This window comes from Ovis aries, chromosome 17 (genome assembly GCF_016772045.2).
Source record: "Ovis aries strain OAR_USU_Benz2616 breed Rambouillet chromosome 17, ARS-UI_Ramb_v3.0, whole genome shotgun sequence".
NCBI classification, from domain to species: Eukaryota; Metazoa; Chordata; class Mammalia; order Artiodactyla; family Bovidae; genus Ovis; species Ovis aries.
This window is the reverse complement of record NC_056070.1, coordinates 29,575,684-29,595,288: the sequence shown is the minus strand read 5'-3', so window position 1 is coordinate 29,595,288 and position 19,605 is coordinate 29,575,684. Positions and strand designations below refer to the sequence as shown.

Genomic DNA, 19,605 nt, shown 5'->3' with positions numbered 1-19,605 from the left:
AATTGTTTGGAGATTGTCCAGCTGAGACTTCTTATGAATAAAAAATGTTGCTATAATTAATGTCTTGCAGACCCAAGTTACCTTTTCCCAATAATTCACTTGTTATTTATGCTTAGAGACATATATAATATCAAGTTACCTAAGTGGAGAGGAGGAGGGTGGGAAAGAAAACCAAGCTCTGTTGTAAGGATCAGTTGTCAGAATACTGCTGACTTCATAAACCACTCGGGCTTTTTTTTTTCCCCAGGCAACACTTGATGTATTTATAGCCTTGAAATTTGGTTACCTATCAGTTAGCTTATATGTGAGTCACCCATGAAATATATGCACAGAGACCAGATGTACTAATTGCAAAGGTAGAGCACAGGTGGGAGAGCCCTGTTAAGACCCCTGTTTTAACAACAGTGGCAAATTGTGGGGAAAAGATAATTTATCATTAAATAACATTAAGACTCAATGGCAGAGCTTTCGAGTCTGGATTTAGAGAGCTATTCAGCTTTGCTCCTGTCAAGCTGGCCTCCCTGTCTTGGAGTCACAGGTTTCTAGTTTGATGTGGTATGTATGCTTGCTTCATGGAGTGAGAACAGCAGGGAGAGGATAGTGGTGGGGAGGATGGTAAGGGAGGTTACCGGAGAGAGAATAAAGAGTTGTTTGAGCAAAGTCATTTGTGGTAACTTAATTTGGCTTCAGAAATGACATTCTGACATAGCTGTTAAGAATTGCTTTGCATTTATTTATATTTAAACTTCCAGATTATTCTTTTCCTGGAATTATTTTCCATTCCAGACTCTTACCTGGTGAAATCTGATCCATCTCTCAAAATCTATCTCAAAAGTGACTTCCTTCATGGAAATACAGGTCTTACATTTTCTTTCAGGCATGTACTAGCATATTACATTCAAGCTGAAGGTATTATATTTAGGAGGAAGAAAACTTCAAGTTAAAAGTGAACACATTGTCTGGTATTTAACAAAGGTATATTTAAGGTTATTTCATTGATTATTTCTAAAGCTTTCTTCTGTGACTTGTGAAATTGTGGTTTCCACCTAGCCTTACGAGGAATGAATTAGTTACATTCAGGACAGATGGCATATTTTCCTCTCCTCATGCTTGTCCTTATACAAAAAAAAAAAAAGAAGAACCAGATGTTGGGGAATTTTCTTGAATGAAGTTATGTATTCAGGAGCCATCCAGACCTGGAAAATTATTCACTCTGCTCTGAATTTGGATGCAGTGTTCTATCTCTCGACTTGACTGAGTTGTAGAGACCTACCTTCAAAATGTTTTAGCAGCAGAGAAACTGAAAGCCAGATAAATTATTAAACTACAAACAGTGAGCCCCAGTTATTAAAATCAAACCTAACACAAACTAATGTTTTCATGCTGTTTAATAGATTCGCTCCAAGACTCCTTTTGAAGGTTGAATGACGGCTAAATGTACCTAACAGCTACAGAGGGAAAACTCCCCCTTGGCGTTTGAGACTTTTGTGGAGCTAGAGTCATATCTGGGCACAGGGAGAGTGTAATCCCTGCAGCCAGTGCTGATCACAGTTGTTGGCAAGTCTTGGTAACCATGCTTCGGAAGCTGCTGGCAATCACTAGGAGGGATGTGGAATTACATGTGTGTTAGTTGTTCAGTCATGTCCGACTCTTTATGACCCCGTGGGCTGTAGCCCACCAGGCTCCTCTGTCTAAGGAATTCTCCAGGCAAGAATGCTTCAGTGGGTTGCCATTCCCTTCTCCAGGGGATCTTCCTGACCCAGGGATTGAACCCTTGTCTCCCCCATTGCAGGCAGATTTTTACTGTCTGAGCCACCAGGGAAGCCTATGGAATTATGATGTGCCCAAATCTAAGGCTTTTCAATTGGAAAGATTCAGCCACATTCAGTCAGACAAAACATCCATTGTACTCTCCTCTGCCTTAATTCCTTCATTGTATACACAAAGACTTCATTTAAGAATGGCTGAAACTTGAGCTGTCATTCATTCATTTATTCATTCAAGAGAAAGTTATTGAATGCATATTATATTCTGGGTACTGTGTGAAGTGGAAAGAAATAAATAGGATCTTTTTCTACCAACCTGTCCAGGCTGGTGTGGGATGAATTGTTCTTGGTGAGTTTATAGGAGGTCCTGGAGATTAGCAGCTTTTTCTAAGTTGCTCATGTATCATTTTAAAAACAATTTAAAAATATAAGTAAACCATTAACATGGTTTAAACTAAAAAAAAAAATAAAAAGTGTGAAAGAGTTACTGTTGCGAAATTGCACCATCACACTCCTATCTTCTTGGAAACCGACACCTTTAACTATTTCTGCTTTTAGTTTGTTTGATATTACCTCCATATCTCTAAAAGCACACTTACTATATGTTTATTTATTTTTGGCAGCATTGCATGCTTGTGGGATCTTATTTCCCAAACCAGGGATCAGATCTTCAACCTCCGCAGTGAAAGTGCAGTCTCCTGACCATTGGACCACTGTGGAATTTCCCCTACATGTTTGTTTATTCATCGGCTATAGACATTTTATAATGATACCCTAGCAAAATTACTGCTGAGAGGAGTTAGAGGGTAAAGGAAGTGCTTTTAAAAAAAGGCAGGAAGGTATGGATAGCCTCATCTTAGAAAGTAAATGGTCAAGAAATTAAGTCGATTGTTGACTGACCAAGAAAATGATTTAAGTACATCATTTTGAGTTACAAAAGTAACCTTTACAAGAACTAAAAATAGTAATATAGTAACATTACAAAAATAAAGAAAGATGAATGAACTAGAGTCTCACCTACCCTTTTATCAGGAATCAGCCTAAATTTACACCTATAATGTCAACCCTTAAGAAGACTTTCTGCTCTTGAAGGACTGGGGTTTTTTGTTGATTTGTTTATGCAGGAAGAGATGGCTCTTTTATGCAGACTTTCTTTACACCTCACCTTTTGCGCCTCCAAATGGGTTTGCCCCTCTTAGAGGAGTTTGAGTTTTCATTTCACCTTAACTTGGAGCAAGTAAATCACTCGATAACCTGTGCTTCTTCTCGTTGTAGTTTCCTGCTCAAGGATTTTGCATCCCTGGGCTGGAATGAAATCAGGCAGAGCCCCAAGGTTTGTCTTTGACAAGCTTGAATCTTTTCCACAGAGGAAAATATGTGCTTTGATGCTCATTTTTGGGGGGCCTGAATCAATGTGTTTGGAATTATGGCTGGTTTTTGGGTTGCAGAAACAAGACTTGACCTGTTTTATTCAAAATTATAATGAATATTTTTAGATCATGTCTGATGAAGAAAACATTAAAAATATGCATACTCATGTAGAAATTACTTCAGACCAGATGTTAATTGATGGATCCATTCATTCCATACAGCTAATCTTTATTGAATGCTTAATACTAGGAACTGATAATAAGAAAGGATAAGATACTTTCTCCAAGAGGAAGCCTTAGCAGCTGTGGAGGCAGTGAATTACCTAGACAGAGAATGATTAGTACTACACCCGTTTGCTTTGCATTAGAGAACTTCAGCATAGCTCTGTAGCCAAAGGTTTTTATATCCAATGCTACCTGCCTGCTCAGTTGCTTCAGTCGTGTCCAGCTCTTTAAGACTGTGTGGACTGTATCCTCTGTCCATGGAGTTCTCCAGGCAAGAATACTAGAGTGGGTTGCTATTCCTTTCTCCAGGGGATCATCTCAATCCAGGGACTGAACCCGAGTCACCTGCATTTGCAGGCAGATTCTTTACCATTTGAGCCACCAGGAAAGCTCTTTATTTCCAATATTTTCCTATAAACAGGAGTTTAAAAAAATGACCAATCTGATATGTTTGCAAAGTGTAGGTTTGTTCATGTAGGTAGACCATTTCACAGCATGTGATTGTTTTGATCTGTCATTATGTGTCCTACATCCCAAAAGAGACTAAAATGGATTGGCTTGTGTTTCCCACACTGGCAGCTTAGAAGTACTACCAATACTGTACATTGTTGGTTTGAAGTGTCAAAGAGAAAATTTTCAGTTTAGAATTTAATCAATCATTCTTTATTTTTGCTATAAGTGAAAGTGAAAGTTGCTCAGTTGTGTCTGACTCTTTGTGACCCCATGGACTATACACAGTCCATGGAATTCTCCAGGCCAGAGTACTGGAGTGGGTAGCCGTTCCCTTCTCCAGGGAATCTTCCCAACCCAGGGATCAAACCCAGGTCTCCCTGCATTGCAGGTGGATTCTTTACCAGCTGAGCCACTAGGGAATCCCAAGAGCTAAATATATACTACACTGTACACTTTTAGATCTCCCCTCCTTTCTGAAAACAAAACCAAACCCTGCTTTTTGTTAATTAGCATGATAATCTTTCCAAAGGTGACTAGGAAATTGTTTTAGGTTAGTTCCTATTTAGTGTACTTTCCTGAATGAATATTTATTTTGCAGTGTGAGATCTACCTGTTTCTTATTAGAAGCCCAAGTGAGAATTCAAGGTGTGTGTATGTGTGTGTGTGTGTGTATGCATGTGTGTCTATGTGTGGTGGTGGTGGTGATGGTGGGGACATTACTTTGAAATACATCAGTATAACTCCTTATTCTTATTCATTATTATTCATTTGGTCCCTCTTACAATATGAATAGGAGAACAACATTTATAGATCACTTAAAACATTTTCCTAGAAGAAAGGGTACAAATTAGCCTACTTGAATCACTAGCTTTGCAGAGGAGAATGAGCAGAAGATATATTTAATCTTTCATCAAAGACTTTATTTGAAATTACTAATATACAGTTTCACTCAGAACACTGTGAAATGAGTTATTAGAACATTTAAACATGATCATCCTTTTTTTTATTAGCAGCATTATTCCTTACTCCTTTTGTTAGAAAAACACCCTGCAGTGTGTGCAGATCTGTTTAATTGCAATGCTTTTATATTTTTCCTCAAATGTATTTGACTTATTTTATAAATATTTCAAGTATGTAATTGCTATTTTGCTTTAACAAAAATCACAGATGTACTTAGATAATCTAAGGACTTAGAATCCATTTGCTCCCATGTCAGGTTTATAGGAGAGGTAAGTATGATTTGTTGACTTTATGGACTAAAGGAAAGCCTCTCACCCCCATAACCCCCTGCTGTACATTTTCAGAATGAACACCTAAGGAATGTAGTGAAAGCTGTGATATCAGATAGACCTGGACTCCAAGCTCAGTTCTTTTACTGAATAGTTGGGTAACCTTGATCAAATCCTTTATCTTATTTTAGGCCCTGGAATGTTTTGCAGAAATTATTGATAATAATATCAAACCTGCCAGACTAATATGAAGATAAATAGATAATATTAGGCACCTAACAGAGGGCCAGGCAAATAGTAAGTATTCAACACATGAGATTTCTTTTCCTGTTGGCTTGTTTTAATTGATAGAAGAGGCTTGCTAAGGAGAGTCTTGAGGTACTGATCCCAATCAGCAGAGATTCATCTGCTTTCTAAAAAATTACTGGGACTAAGAACCCTTGGTTTAACCTGGGACCATCTCTTCTCTTCTGTACACTATGTAAAGAAGTGTATTTTTATCCTCATCCACCCTCATCTTTGTGGTTCACCAATCATTACAATAGCAAATGTGAAGATGTAGCGGTTGTTTGGAATGGAGAAAAGTTGAGCAGATGTAGAATCCAGGGCCTGGCTAAGGGTGCAGGGAAGTTTGAATGAGGTGGACTGTCTGGGAATCCAGAAAAGCAGATGCCTTTGCAAGGCTGTTCAAGTTGGGGATAGAGGGGACAGGGCAGGGAGGCAGGCAAAGGTATGGTCCTTATTTGGGCAGAGGCAGCTATGAGCATCTTCAGAGAATCCATCCCACAGCCAGTGAATGCTATTTGCTCCTGGAAAGTATCTGAGAAATTATCCATGTTTTCATCACTTCACTTTGTAGCTCCATGCCTGAACAGTGCTCACTGACACAATTTGAAGTTGTCAGGTGAGTGTATGTTCCTCAGTTCTGTTTTGTCACAACAAAGATTTGGAGTGATGGACTTTAAAGCCCTTGGCGTGTCACAGCTCTTGGGTCTTGGACAGACCGTGTTATAGCTCTTAGGTCTCAAACAGACCGTGTTATAGCTCTTAGACAAATCAGTGTTACAGCTCCATATTACAGCTCTATTTTATTTAGAAAACAGCAGGAAAATCCATCCTCAAGGTATGAGGGCATGTCAACCCAAAGACGTGAAGAGAAGAGCACCTCAGCACATGGGAGAGAGAGAGAGAGATCCCTTTGGCTCCTCTTTTTATATGTCTTTTCCTCTCCCTGGGCCTGCCCTATGTAAATTGGGCTTGCCAGGAGTGTTTGTTCTACCTGAGGTCCTCACTCCGGTCCTTGGACATTCCTTTGTTCTGTTTTCGCGGGCTTTTCCCCTCCTTATCTTTTAGCCACTGCCATTCTGGACTCCTGTTTCCTATTCTAACTACGTAACAAAGTGAAACTGGTTACTTCAATTAATGGCGTAGTCTAGTGACTTCCCTTTCAGATACACCTTTCTTAAGGCTTTGTGCTGGAGAGGGTAAGCTGCAGGCATGAGCTCATGTGGTTTTTGTGTGCTGCTGTCCTGCTATGGCCAAAGGGGTAGCTTTGTCTTAAATGCAGTGCCTTGAAAATGTGGGATGTCCAATGCTTTCTCTGGTATTGTTGCCCAGAGAATGAGTAGGTTGACTCTATTTGTTGTTATTTGTCCCCTATACTACTTCCCTGGGTCAATTTGCAACCCACTCTAGAGGTGTGATGGAAATTGAAGTGGCAAGGCCAAATCTCCATTGACCATTAGTCATTCTGAGGCCTGGAGAAACCAAAAGCTGCCCTGGGGGTTTCTACCAACTCTGGACTGAGCTAAAAGGATCACCAGGCCTTCCTGGGAGTGGAAACCTTTTTTGCACCTCTCACAGTGCCCTGGGCAATGTTGTAACCACAAAATAATTGCTCAGTAAATACTTTCTGAATGAATGAATAAAAGTGTCTTTGAGACAGGCTCTTTTCATATTTGCTTCTTAACACTTGTCCGCTGTGCTTATCATTGTCATCATTGCCAATATCATCATTATAGTTGTAATCAGTAAGAAACATCTATCAAGTACTGATAAAAAGGGTGTGGTAAAAAGGAAAATCTAACAACATACAATCTAAGTGGAATTTGCAGGGAGCTGGGTTGTTATTTTTCAGTAATGAAGTCATGTCCAACTCTTTGCAACCCCATGGACTGTAGCACGCTAGGCACCTCTGTCTTCCACTAGCTCAAGGAATTTGCTCAAATTCATGTTCATTAAGTCAGTGATGCTGTCTAACCATCTCATCCTCTGCTGCCGCCTTCTCCTTTCACATTCAATCTTTCCCAGCATCAGGATCTTTTCCAATGAGTCGACTCTTTGCATCAGGTGGCCCAAGTACTGGAGTTTCACAGTTAGTCCTTACAATGACTATTCAGGGTTGATTTCCTTTAGGATTGACTGGTTTGATCTTCTTGCTGTCCAAGGGACTCAAGAGTCTTCTCCAGCATCACAGTTTGAAAGCATTGGTTCTTTGACACTCAGCCTTCTTTAGGTCCAGCTCTCACATCCATACATGACTACTGAAAAAAGCATAGCTTTGACTATATGGACCTTTGTTGGCAAAGTGATGTTTCTGCTTTTTAATACACTGTCTAGGTTGTCATAACTTTCCTTTCAAGGAGCATGCATGTATATGTATTAAGTCACTTTGGTCACGTCCAACTCTTTGTGACCCTATGGATCATAGCCCACCAGGCTTCTCTGTCCATGGGATTCTCCAGGCAAGAATACTAGAGTGAGTCACCATGCCCTCCTTCAGGGGATCTTCCCAGTGCAGGGATCGAATCAGCATCTCTTATGTCTCCTGCATTGGCCGTCAGGTTTTTTACCACTAGTGCCAGCAAGGAAGCCCCTCCAAGGAGCAAGTGTCTTAATTCCATGGCTGCAGTCACCACCTGCAGCGATTTTGGAGCCCAAGAAAAGAAAATCTGTCACTGCTTCCACTTTTTCCCCTTCTATTTGCCATGAAGTGATGGGACTGGATGCCTTGATCTTAGTTTTTTGAATACTGAGTTTCAAGCCAGTTTTTTTCACCCTCCTCTTTCATCTTCATCCGGAGGCTCTTTGCTTCCTTTTCATTTTCTGCCATTTGAGTGGTATTGTCTATGTATCTGAAGTTGTTCTTTCTCTTGGAAATCTTGATTCCAGCTTGTGATTCATCCAGCCCAGCATTTAAGTTAAATAAGCAGGGTGACAATATACAGCTTTGTCGTACTTCTTTCCCAATTTTGAACCAGTCAGTTATTCCATGTCTAGTTCTAACTGTTGCTTCTTGACATGCATGCATATTTCTCAGGAGAGAGGTAAGGTGGTCTGGTATTCCCATCTCTTTAAGAATTTTCCAGTTTGTTATGATCCACACAGTCAAAGGCTTTAGCGTAAAATTGAAGGAAAAATAGATGTTTCTCTGGGACTCCCTTACCTTCCCCAGGATCCAGTGAAGTTTGGCTATTTGATCTTTGGTTTCTCTGCCTTTTCTAAATCTAGCTTGTACATATGAAAGTTCTTGGTTCATGTACTGCTGAAGCCCAGCTTGAAGGATTTTGAACACAACCTTGCTATCATGTGAAATGAGCACAATTGTACAATGGTTTGAACATTGTTTGGCATTGCCCATCTTTGGGATTGAAATGAAATCTGGCCTTTTTTAGTCCTTTGGCCACTGCTGAGTTTTCCAAGTTTGCTGACATCTTGAGTACAGCACTTTAATAGCATCATCTTTTAGGATTTGAAACAGCTCAGTTGGGATTCTATCATCTCTGCTAGCTTTGTTTGTAGTAATGCTTCCTAAGGCCCACTTGATTTCTCATTCCAGGATGTCTGGCTCTTGATGAGTGATCACATCATTGTGGTTATCCAGGTCATTAAGACTTATTATTATTATTTTTTAATAGTTCCTCTGTGTATTCTTGCCACCTCTTCTTAATATCTTCTGCTTCTGTTAGGTCCTTACCATTTCTGTCCTTTATCATGCCCATCCTTGCATGATATCTCCAATTTTCTTGATGAAATCTCTAGTTTTCCCATTCTGTTGTTTTCCTCTATTTCTTTGCATTGTTATTTAAGAAGACTTTCTTATTTTTCCTTGCTATTCTCTGGAACTTTGCATTCAGTTGGGTTTATCTTTTCCTTTCTCCCTTGCATTTTGCTTCTCTTCTTTCCTCAGCTATTTGTAGAGACTCCTTGGACAAGTACTTTGCCTTCTTGCATTTCTTTTTCTTTGGGGTGGTTTTGGTCACTGCCTCCTATACAGTGTTACAAACTTCCATCCATAGTTCTTCAGGCTCTCATCTACCATGTCTAATCACTTGAATCTATTTGTCACCTCCGCTGTATAATCATAAGGGATTTGATTTAGGTCATACCTGAATGGTTAGTGGTTTTCTATACTTTCTTCAATTTAAGCCTGAATTTTGCAATAAGGAGTTCATTATCTGAGCCACAATTAGCCCCAGGTCTTGTTTTTGCTGACTATATAGAGCTTCTCTCTCTTCTTTGGCTGCAAATAATATAATCTGTCTGATTTTGTTATTGGCCATTTGGTGATGTCCATGTGTAGAGTCATCTCTTGTGTGATTGGAAAAGGGTGTTTGCTATGGTCAGTGTGTTCTTTTGACAGAATTCCGTTGGCCTTTGTTCTGCTTCATTTTGTACTCCAAGGCCAAACTTTCCTGTTATTCTGGGTGTCTCTTGACTTCCTATTTTTGCATCCCAATCTCCTATGATGAAAACTAGATATTTTTGATATTATTTCTTTGTATTATTTCTTTCTTTTTTTTTTTGTATTATTTCTTGGTGTTGTAGGTCTTCACAGAAACAGTCAGCCTTGAGTCTTACCTGACTCTTCATTCCTAGAACCTAGCACAGTTGAGGCACTGCAGGTTGTTGAATGGTACTGTTGTAGCCACATGTTCCGGGAAACAAACTCACTCAGAAGGACAATTCAGATAGTGGAGTGCAGTTTATTACAGTGGCGGGCCCAAGGCAGAGTCTCCTCTTAGCCAAGGACCCTGACCAGCATTTGTGAAAATCTTTTATACTCCATGTGTATGTGTCTGAACCCACCACTCCAAATTCCTTGAGACTTACATAAACCAAGGAAAATATGATCCGAATAATCCCATCATTCACGTGCTATGTGCTCATGTGCTCAGTCAAACAATTAGCCAATAATCAATAAACCCAAGGTTACACTCCGACAGATACAGAAAAATTTATGGCCTGTCTAGAGGAAGGGGTGATTAGCGTAGGTTTTCTCTTAGGCGATGAGTAACCTAGATACGATCTTCAAGGTTCCTCTGTCTGGAGGGGGTCTTATCCTTCTGTTGTTGCTTTCATAGGCACTAAACAGAGTTCAGAGTCCATTGGAAAGATGGCTGAGCATAATCAGCATAAACAGGCCTAAGATGGAGTTCAGGCCCTATGAATTCCTTCTTCAGTACCTGCAGGCATGAATGTGCAATAAGAACAGATTGGTGAAAAGGCTATCAGAGCTGAAGAGTAAGCTTTTTCAATCCTATTTTTTTTTCTTTGTATCAAACCACCTCCCTAGCACCTCCCACTGCACACCTGAATGAACTCTGTTTTTGTTTAGTTTGGTAAAGGAGTGCATATTGCCTCTCAGTGCTTGCATCTGTTAAGGTGAGCTCAGAATGTGGTGCTACTGTAACATTAGGATCTTGGCTGCCTTGAAATTTGCAGAGAGAAGAATTCTTTCGAATACTAGGAATAGATAAATACCCTGCTCCTGTTATTTCTCTGTGTCCAGGACACCCACTAAAGTCAAGAGGAGCTGGGGGTATATGGGGGGACCGTGGAATAGGGGGTTTTGTCTGTTAATTTGAGTTTCATTCTGTCATTTCACTCTGTAAGGTGATTCTGAAAGATGAATGCATTTATAAGGCTATTAATAACCATATTTCTCCCCTAATCATTATGATTAAGTCATTGGTACTGCCAGGTGCCTGCAGCTTTCATCACAAAGCCCTGAACAATTTTGCTTTGCCATTTGACTTGAGATACTCTGACTGACTCTGCCAGAGGAGTTGCTACTGATTTTCTTTCCTTCTTTGTTTAGTCGATTTAAATTCACACTGAAAACAGAGAGTAAAGTTTAAAATAATATTCTAAATCATGAAAGTCATTCTTCAGTTATGGAACAATAAGTCAGCTTTCCTTTTATTAGACTATTCCCAAAGGTTTTATGGTCAAAATGTCACAGCTTTTTTCCCTCACATTTTCTCTTCTTCCATCTTGAGTGTCTCATGATCCGATCATTCATTGCAGCCTGTGATTCCTGATATTTTATTCCCCACATTGTATTTACTGCAACAATGTCCCATATCTCCATGGATTAACTGCTACTCTCCCCCCACCCCATCCTCTGCCACTAACAATATTCTGGTGTACATTTGGTAACATCACAGAGCAGGGCAGAGTACAGTCCCTGGAGAGAGCCTGCCTAGTTTTGAGGCCCAGCAGTACCATTTACTAGCTTGTGATGTTGGCAAAGGAGAAGCCTCACCAAGCCTTCATTTCTTCATCTGAAAATTAGAATTATATAGCTATCTCCTGGGTTGGTGATGAAGATGAAAACTTTCCTGGCACATTAAAAGTACTGATTGGAGCATATGTGAAAGAGGAAGGCAGTCCTCAACATCCAGGAGCCGGACAGACACCAAGGGGTCTTAGTGCTTTCCTGTTAAACAATTTCTCAAACCATCAACTTCAGACAAGGCCACTCTGTGACTGTAGAGGATTAAAGAAAGCAACAACAACAAGACTACTGTGTAACCATGCTTGAACACAGACAAAATATGGACATTGTCCGATCCACAAACATAACCAAACATTTCTTTATCCTGGCTAATGTGAGTGACTGTGGATTCTTTAGCAATTACAGTTTCAACCTGGCTCTAGTCTTCCTTCTTGTTTGGAGTGGCAGAGTGCTGTACCGTGCAGCATGCGAAACTCCCCAACCAGGGATAGAACCCACAGCTCTAGCAGTGGAATCGCAGAATCTTAACCACCATACAACCAGGGAAGTCCTGGTCCCTCTCTCTAGATAAGATTTATTAAGATAGTCATAGAAGTACTCCCACTTCCTGATAGCATCCAATCCAGAGGACAGCCTACTTCCTTAATCCCTCTCCCAAATTATCTAATAGAGCCCGAATTCTGTAAGTCCTTTTTAACACTTTCTTATGAGATTCCCTGTGGTTCCTCTGGGTGTGTTTTCCCTATAATCCTAACATATTCAACTATAGGTGTATAGTCTCCAGTCTCCGGCTGGAGGGCATTGACAGTATTCCTTTTGATAACCATGAGTCACAGGATTTAAACACATACAGCATAGAGCAATGAAGAGGACATTTGGGGACCTTGTGCAAATTATTTAATATCTGTTAGTTTTCTCATTTGTTGAAAGTAGGAGATTACATTCATCAATTCTACTGTCCTTTTCAGCACAGCATGCTTTGAGATCTATGTCAGATACTTATCAACATTAGGAGTGCCATGGAACAAAAATAATTAACATAGGAATGTTCTCAAGCTTCCTATCTTTCCTGGGTTGCCAAAGAGAATCCTGTGATTACCAATCTAATTTCTCTCCTCCTCCCACCTGTTTATGAAGAAGCTCTGTCTTTATGGGAGATAGGCTAATATGCTAAAAGTAGGAGGAGAAAAAGGAAAGAAAACCACATAGTCTGGGGATGGAGGAGGATGTTTTCTGGGGATCACAGAGTCTGGTGGAGAGATTTAAACATCAAAAGGAAGTAGATGAGAGAAGCATGGGAAAAAGGAAAGTACTGTACAGATCATGTATGTAGATACTCTTTATTGCCTTTAAAAAGGAAGCACATAAATAATATAATTGATTATTAAATAATTTGGCTTGTTGAACTGTGCTTCCTGAAGGGAGTGCTCATCAAAAACTGAACCGTGCGGGTCTCTGAGTTTGTTAGGGTTTAAGCAGTACATTTCTCATGTAGTCAGAGAAGCCACCAAACAGGAGGCCTCTTTCTCCTGGAGGCCTTTAATAGCTAGTGAAGGAAATAATGGCTTCCCAGGTGGCTCAGTGGTAAAAAAAAAAAAAAAAAACAAAAACCCACCTGCCGATACAGGAGACGTGAGTTGGGAAGATCCCCTGGAGAAGGAAATGGAAGCCCACTCCAGTATTCTTGCCTGGAGAATTCCATGGACAGAGGAGCCTGGTGGGCTAAAGTCCATGGGGTTGCAAAGAGTCGGACACAACTAAGTGACTAAACAAGCACCACCCAAAGGAAGGAATAAGCTTTTTTGCCCATGTTTCCAGCAGGACTCAGGATTTAACCACATACAACTCCTCCTGATCTCCAATTGAAAGCATTCACAGAGACCAGGTCTTGTGTGGATAATAGTGAGAATATGCTTAAAGGGAGCTGGGTGGAAGGGGCAGAAATTAGTGTCATTAGCTGAAAGTTTCTCCTGGCAAGGTGTTCGTGAGGTTTAGTTAACTAGAGCTTTTAATTTGCATGGAAACCCAAAGAAGCTCATCTTTGTCAGATCAAGTAGGGTAACCAGACATTCTGGTTTGTCCGTGATTGTGGGGATGTGGGACTTCAGTGCTAAAATCAAGGATTCCTTGGCAAACTATGGTCACCCTCATTAGCATCCCTCTTCCTTCATAGCTTCAACTTGTCTTCCTTTCTTCATTCTGTTATAGGATTAATCCTTCTTTCTAACATGTTCCTTGTATACCAGATCCCTGCCAGTTATGGAGTTCCAGAACTGGAAGGGATTCTCAGATGTCATGAAGTCATCCTCTGCCTCCTAGCATGTTTCATTTAAATGGTCCCTTCAGATCATCTTTCCCCAGTGACAGGCTGGGCAGGGCTGTGCACAGGTAATGAACAGGTCAATGCTATTTCTATCATTTTATAATACTTGCTATTTGAATTTCTTACATCCTATCCAGGTTTTTTTTTTTTTTTTCCTTAAAAGTCGTTATGGGACTGGAAGAGAGGCATTGCTGCCCAGGTTTTTGTAAGGGAATTGTGAGGGTGTCCTAAGAGTTTAGAACTGCAGAGCTCTTATTTGTTAGTAGCCATTATGATTGGGGGTGGGGGGATGCTTTCCAGGTGGCACTGAATGTTAAAGAACCCTCCTACCAATGCAGGAGACTTAAAGAGAGGTAAGTTCGATTCCTGGGTTGGGAAGATCCCTTGGGGGCATGGCAACCCACTCCAGCATTCCCGCCTGTAGAATCTCATGGACAGCGGAGCCCGGCAGACTACAGTCTGTGGGGTCACAAAGAGTCAAGACATGACTGGAGCAACTTAGTATGTATAATTAATTTAGGGGAAATTACTGCTTTGTAATGGGACATTTAAATAAAAATTTCCAGGACTAGAGGTCTAAAGAGGGTTCTGTGTTTAGGGGATTCCTCCAAATTGCTGTTAGAACTCTAAGGAGATTGACTTGCCTGGTTCTTGGATGAGAAAGTTGCTGACATTTCAAATTCTGCTAGTTTTACTTAGATTTGGCTGAATTTCAGTCTTTGGCTGGCTAATTCTTTATAGTGGGTTTTCTCTTATGTCTTATTCAGATATATGTATGTCTCAATAACTTGAGTTTCAGAAAGTGTGATCCATTTTATTTTGTATGTATACAGCCCCTTTCTAGCTCGTCCAGGGTAGGTAATTTGTCTAATCTCAGTTGTTCAAACTGCTATTGAGTTCCAGTCATCTTATCTTGGGTAAACTGTAGAGAACTAGTTCAAAGACTCAGTAGAAAACTCTATTTGTCAAATTCTAGATCCCAAACCTTGGCTCAACTTAATACTTCAAGATATATTATATTTTGTTGTTGTTATTGGTATATAAATAATTTTGTCCCAAATTTATAACCAGTACATGTTCACTATAGTAAAATTTGTAAAATATAGGAATAATAAGAAAGGAATAATAGGAGTAAGAGTATATAGGAATAATAGGAAAATAATAGGAATTATAGGAAAAAGAGAAAAATTACCCTGATTCTACCCAGAGACAGTGACTGGTTTGGTGGGTATTCCCTTCTTTCCTACGCAGCTTTGCTTATTTTGCATATCACAGTATTGTACCCTTCTTTTTTTTCCGTGTGAATTATAACATAAGCTTTTTCCCCCTGTTTTACCATGAATTCTTTCTTAATAACATTTTTGGTGGTTGCTTAACACCCATGGAGTGCAAAGGCATTTCAGAAAGGACACGACTTGGTGGAGGAGACCACAACATACACATAGAGTCAGCTTTGAGCATGTTGCCAAATCAGTAAGGCAGGGGTATGAAATCTATGAGCAGCAAGTTGTCCTCAGAGGGTGGGAACAGTTGTAGCGTATCTCAGCATGGCTTTTCTTGCTCTGCACTGAACCAGATGAGGCACGTGGCTTCAGCAGATACTCTTCATAGTAGGTCTCTGGATCTGGAAGGCTCCACAACCCTTTCACCAATCTTCTGCATTCTTGGAAGAATTTACATCAATAAGCTATACACTTTGTTGAAGATAATTATTACTACACTGAACTTTCCTGAGGAGAAGGTAATGGCACCCCACTCCAGTACTCTTGCCTGGAAAATCCCATGGGCGGAGAAGCCTGGTAGGCTGCAGTCCATGGGGTCGCTACTATTCAGACACGACTGAGCGACTTCACTTTCACTTTTCACTTTCATGCATTGGAGAAGGAAATGGCAACCCACTCCAGTGTTCTTGCCTGGAGAATCCCAGGGACGAGGGAGCCTGGTGGGCTGCCATCTATGGGGTCGCACAGAGTCGGACACGACTGAAGCAACTTAGCAGCAGCAGCAGCAGAACTTTCCTGGAACCAAAGTCAACAAGAATAAGTGATGTTCCTGCCTTGGAGGATGTGTCAATTACCAATTTATTGCCTCACAGTTGCAAATTTTTCTTTCATTGTCTACTCTGAGAGAGTGGGTAGTAGTGTGTGCTCATTTGGGTCCTACTCTTTGTGATCTCACGGACTGTAGCCCTCCAGGTTCCTCTGTCAATGGGATTTCCCAAGCAAGAGTACTGGAGTGGATTGCCATTTCCTTCTCCAGGGGATCTTCTGACCTAGGGATCGAACCTGCATCTCTTGAGTCTCCTGCATTGTCGGGCAGATTCTTTACCACTGAGCCACCTATGAGCCCTTTAAGTGTTTTTTTCTTTACCAGGTGGCACCATGTTAAGCTTTGTCAGTAAACAATGCTTGAGAGACATTGTAGGAAGAAAGAATTTTGCTTTCCAGCCTGGCCTTTGCTCCCTAGGTAGGTTCCTGGAGTGATGTGGTTTCTCCAGCACTTGGCTCTGAGCTGCATCTATCATACATGGCAGCCAGCTGTACCCAGTGACTTGCATGTTACTCTTTCATCTCTTCTTAGGTGGTTTTGTAGTGAAATGCCTCTAGTGAGACATCTACCTGTGAAGACCTTTCCCAGCGCACTGGAGAAGGAATTCCTGCAAGTTCCAAAAAAGCAGATTTCCAGCATGTTTGGTCAACATGACACCGTCGCTATTTCTCTACCATTCATTCTGTGTCTGTGCTCTCTCCAGTGAAGTCTGGATTTCAGCCTTGTTTGAGGAGAGGCTGAGATTGTTCCTTAGGTACTGTGTCTTAGCCCTGGGGGTTGTAGCTCCTCCTTAATTCCATATCCTTTAGAGTTCCCTTTACTTCTTTGTGGCCACTTCCCTTTTACTCCAGTCTGCTGATGTAGTTAGTAGTTCTTTATATTAAACATTCCTATTAAATCACTACATGTGCTCTTTCTCCTGATTAGACCTAGATTAATAAAGGGGAGGGAACAGAGTGAAAGCCAGAGTGTCTATCTCTCCCTTTCTAGCATGATGGAGAGGCCATTTCCCTCATTTGTTACTCCTTGACTCAGCCTACCTGAGCCCCAGATTCCTCATCTGTAAAATAGTGTAAATGATAGCAATAGGAGAAGGAAATGGCAACCCACTCCAGTGTCCTTGCCTGGAGAATCCCAGGGACGGCAGAGCCTGGTGGGCTGCCATCGATGGGGTCGCACGGAGTCAGACACTACTGAAGAGACTTAGCAGCAGCAGCAGCAGCAGCAGTACTTGTCTCACAAAGTTCTTATGAGAGTTAAAAGAGATAATGCCTATAAATTATTTGAAACGTTGCCTGGCATGTAGTAAGTGCTTCAGTGTATGTTATTTGTCATTATAGTTTAATCCCGGTAAATCTGTCATTGAGTTTGATTGGAGGACCACAAGTACAAATTCAATTACTGACAAAAGCGTATACCACAGTTTGCTTAACCATTCCCATATGGTAGATGTTCTGTTGTTTTTGCTATTTTATTATAATAAACAATGCCATCATGAACATCTTTATGTATAAAACTCATTTACTCTGGGATTATCTTTCTTTATAAGGGAAGATGGACAGTCATTTATCCTTAGGGGAGTGCTTCATTAATATAAATTCTGGCCTGGCTCAATAAGGGAAGTAGAATTAGAAAGTATAGAATAAATCATGTTGAAGATCTCAGTGATTCTGAGATGTCACCAGCTTCTCAAGAACCTCTTTATGACTCTGCTCCTTACATGTAACAAAACTAAGATTTTCTTTTTGAGGAAATTCTAATAACTAATACACAATAAGTAATCACAGTTCTTCAGAATTTTTTTGTTCTAAGTTAGATACTGTGGAGGTGCCCATTCTCAGCCAATCAAATTAGTCAATTTTATTAAAATGCCAAATGTTTTAGGAGTTGAACTATTTGAGGATAGAATTTCAAGAATGACTTAATGTTATGTGAACTTGGGCAATTTATTTTAGCTTTTGTGAGTCCTGGAAAAATTCTTTTGGCTTTTCTGATATGCAGGTTCCTCAAAGTAAGATGGAGATAATCTCATACTAACCCATTAATTAATTCAGTTATTCAGCAATAGATAGTTGTTGAATAACTGTCTATTGAGCTTTTTTTCCTATGTGCCAGATAATATTCTAGGTGCTTGGGGGTGCATCAGTAAAAAATAAAATCCTTGCCCCAGAGAATTTTATGATATAGTGGAGATGGTGAGAAAGAGGGGGACAGATAATAAATGATAAGCATGATATTTAACTAAATTTTACAGCATGTTGAAAGATGGTAAATGCAAAGGAAAATATAGAGTCGAAAAATAAAGGAAGAGGAGAATTATGTGTACTTGGAAGAGCTGGGTTTTTTAAAGGATAGATAGGGTGGGCTTTATTGAGGTAACATTTGAGCAAAGTCTTAAAGGAGATAAGGCAGTTAGCTGTGTAGCTCTGTGGGGAGAAATATTCTAGGTAAAGAGGAATGTGTGGACAAAAGCTCTAAGGCAAGAGCATGTCAGGCATGTTTGAGGAATAGCAAGAGCACTGTTGCTGAAGCAGAGTGAGTGAGAGGGAAAATGGTAGTAGGTAAAGTCAAAGCAGTAAAGTGCCAGATCATGTTGGACCTTCCAGGCCGTTGTCAGAGCTTTGGTTTTTATACTGAATGAATTGGAGAGTCACCATAGGTACTGTGTGCAGAATGGACATGATTAGATTTACATTTTGTTAAAATCACTCTGGCTTTTGAGTGAGAATAAACCCTGGTGGTTAAGGTTGCTATTGCAACCCTGTCTCCATCATTTTTCCTTCCATGTGGAGGAGACAGCATGACAGTTGAAATCATGCGGCAATGAGGGGGCTTGGTGAACCATGCAGAAGTAAGGGCTGGGGTTGGGGAGGTATAGGCTGGTGGGTCAGCAGCTGAGAATATTGCAGAGAGGGCATGGTGTGGAGGTGGTAGGCAGAACTGGCCAGCATGGTGGGGGTGGGTCAACTATATTGAGCAAATTAGTAAATTAAGTGTGCATGTAAGTAAATATAATGAGGATAATAGAAGTCAAGTTTCTCACTGCTGGAGAAGGAATTAATGAGCACAGAAAGGGGAGAGTCTAGAAAGAACTCTGGAGTGTTGATTTACTTGATCTCTTTCTCAATATAGATATATAAGTAAGATATATAAGTATGTGTGTCCGTAAATACACATATACCTACCTCGTAGCTCTGTCAACTGAAATGACTTAGAAGCAATGGCATCTAGAAACTATGAGTATGATGAACAACCAGATATTGGTATCTAAGTAACCATCCTACAATAAAAGAAGCTAGGGATCCATGGAGAAATGGCCAATGGCTGATTCCAAGATGGGGGCATGACTTGAAACATCTTGTGTTGGAAAATGAGGAAATACTCAGTGATGGGGACATTTCAGAAGGATGCAGGGGCTTCCACTGGCCAAATCAGGGACAATCTTAGCATTAAAAAAGGGTTAATAGATTACAACTCATTGAATATATCCAGAATCCATGAATCCATACATACACATAAATAAATTAAAAGAGAAAGCTTGTCTTTCTTGTAGAATGCCAACTAATAAATGTAGCATGAATAATATAAATAGAGAACTGTGATTTGGAAACCTGAACAGATTTGGTTGATTTTGGCTGAAATAGAAAATCAACTAAGGCTGAAGGGTGAA

At 40.4% G+C, this 19,605-nt stretch overlaps 1 protein-coding gene across 1 annotated transcript in view; it reads left to right on the top strand.

The window, feature by feature from the left end:
- The first annotated feature begins 350 nt into the window (after nt 1-350).
- JADE1 (jade family PHD finger 1) overlaps nt 351-19,605 on the top strand; it is a 399,925-nt gene continuing 380,670 nt past the window's right edge. Inside the window, exon 1 of the mRNA XM_060401007.1 lies at nt 351-555. The gene's annotated coding sequence lies outside the window, so the exon portion shown is untranslated. The remainder of the gene's footprint in view (nt 556-19,605) is intronic.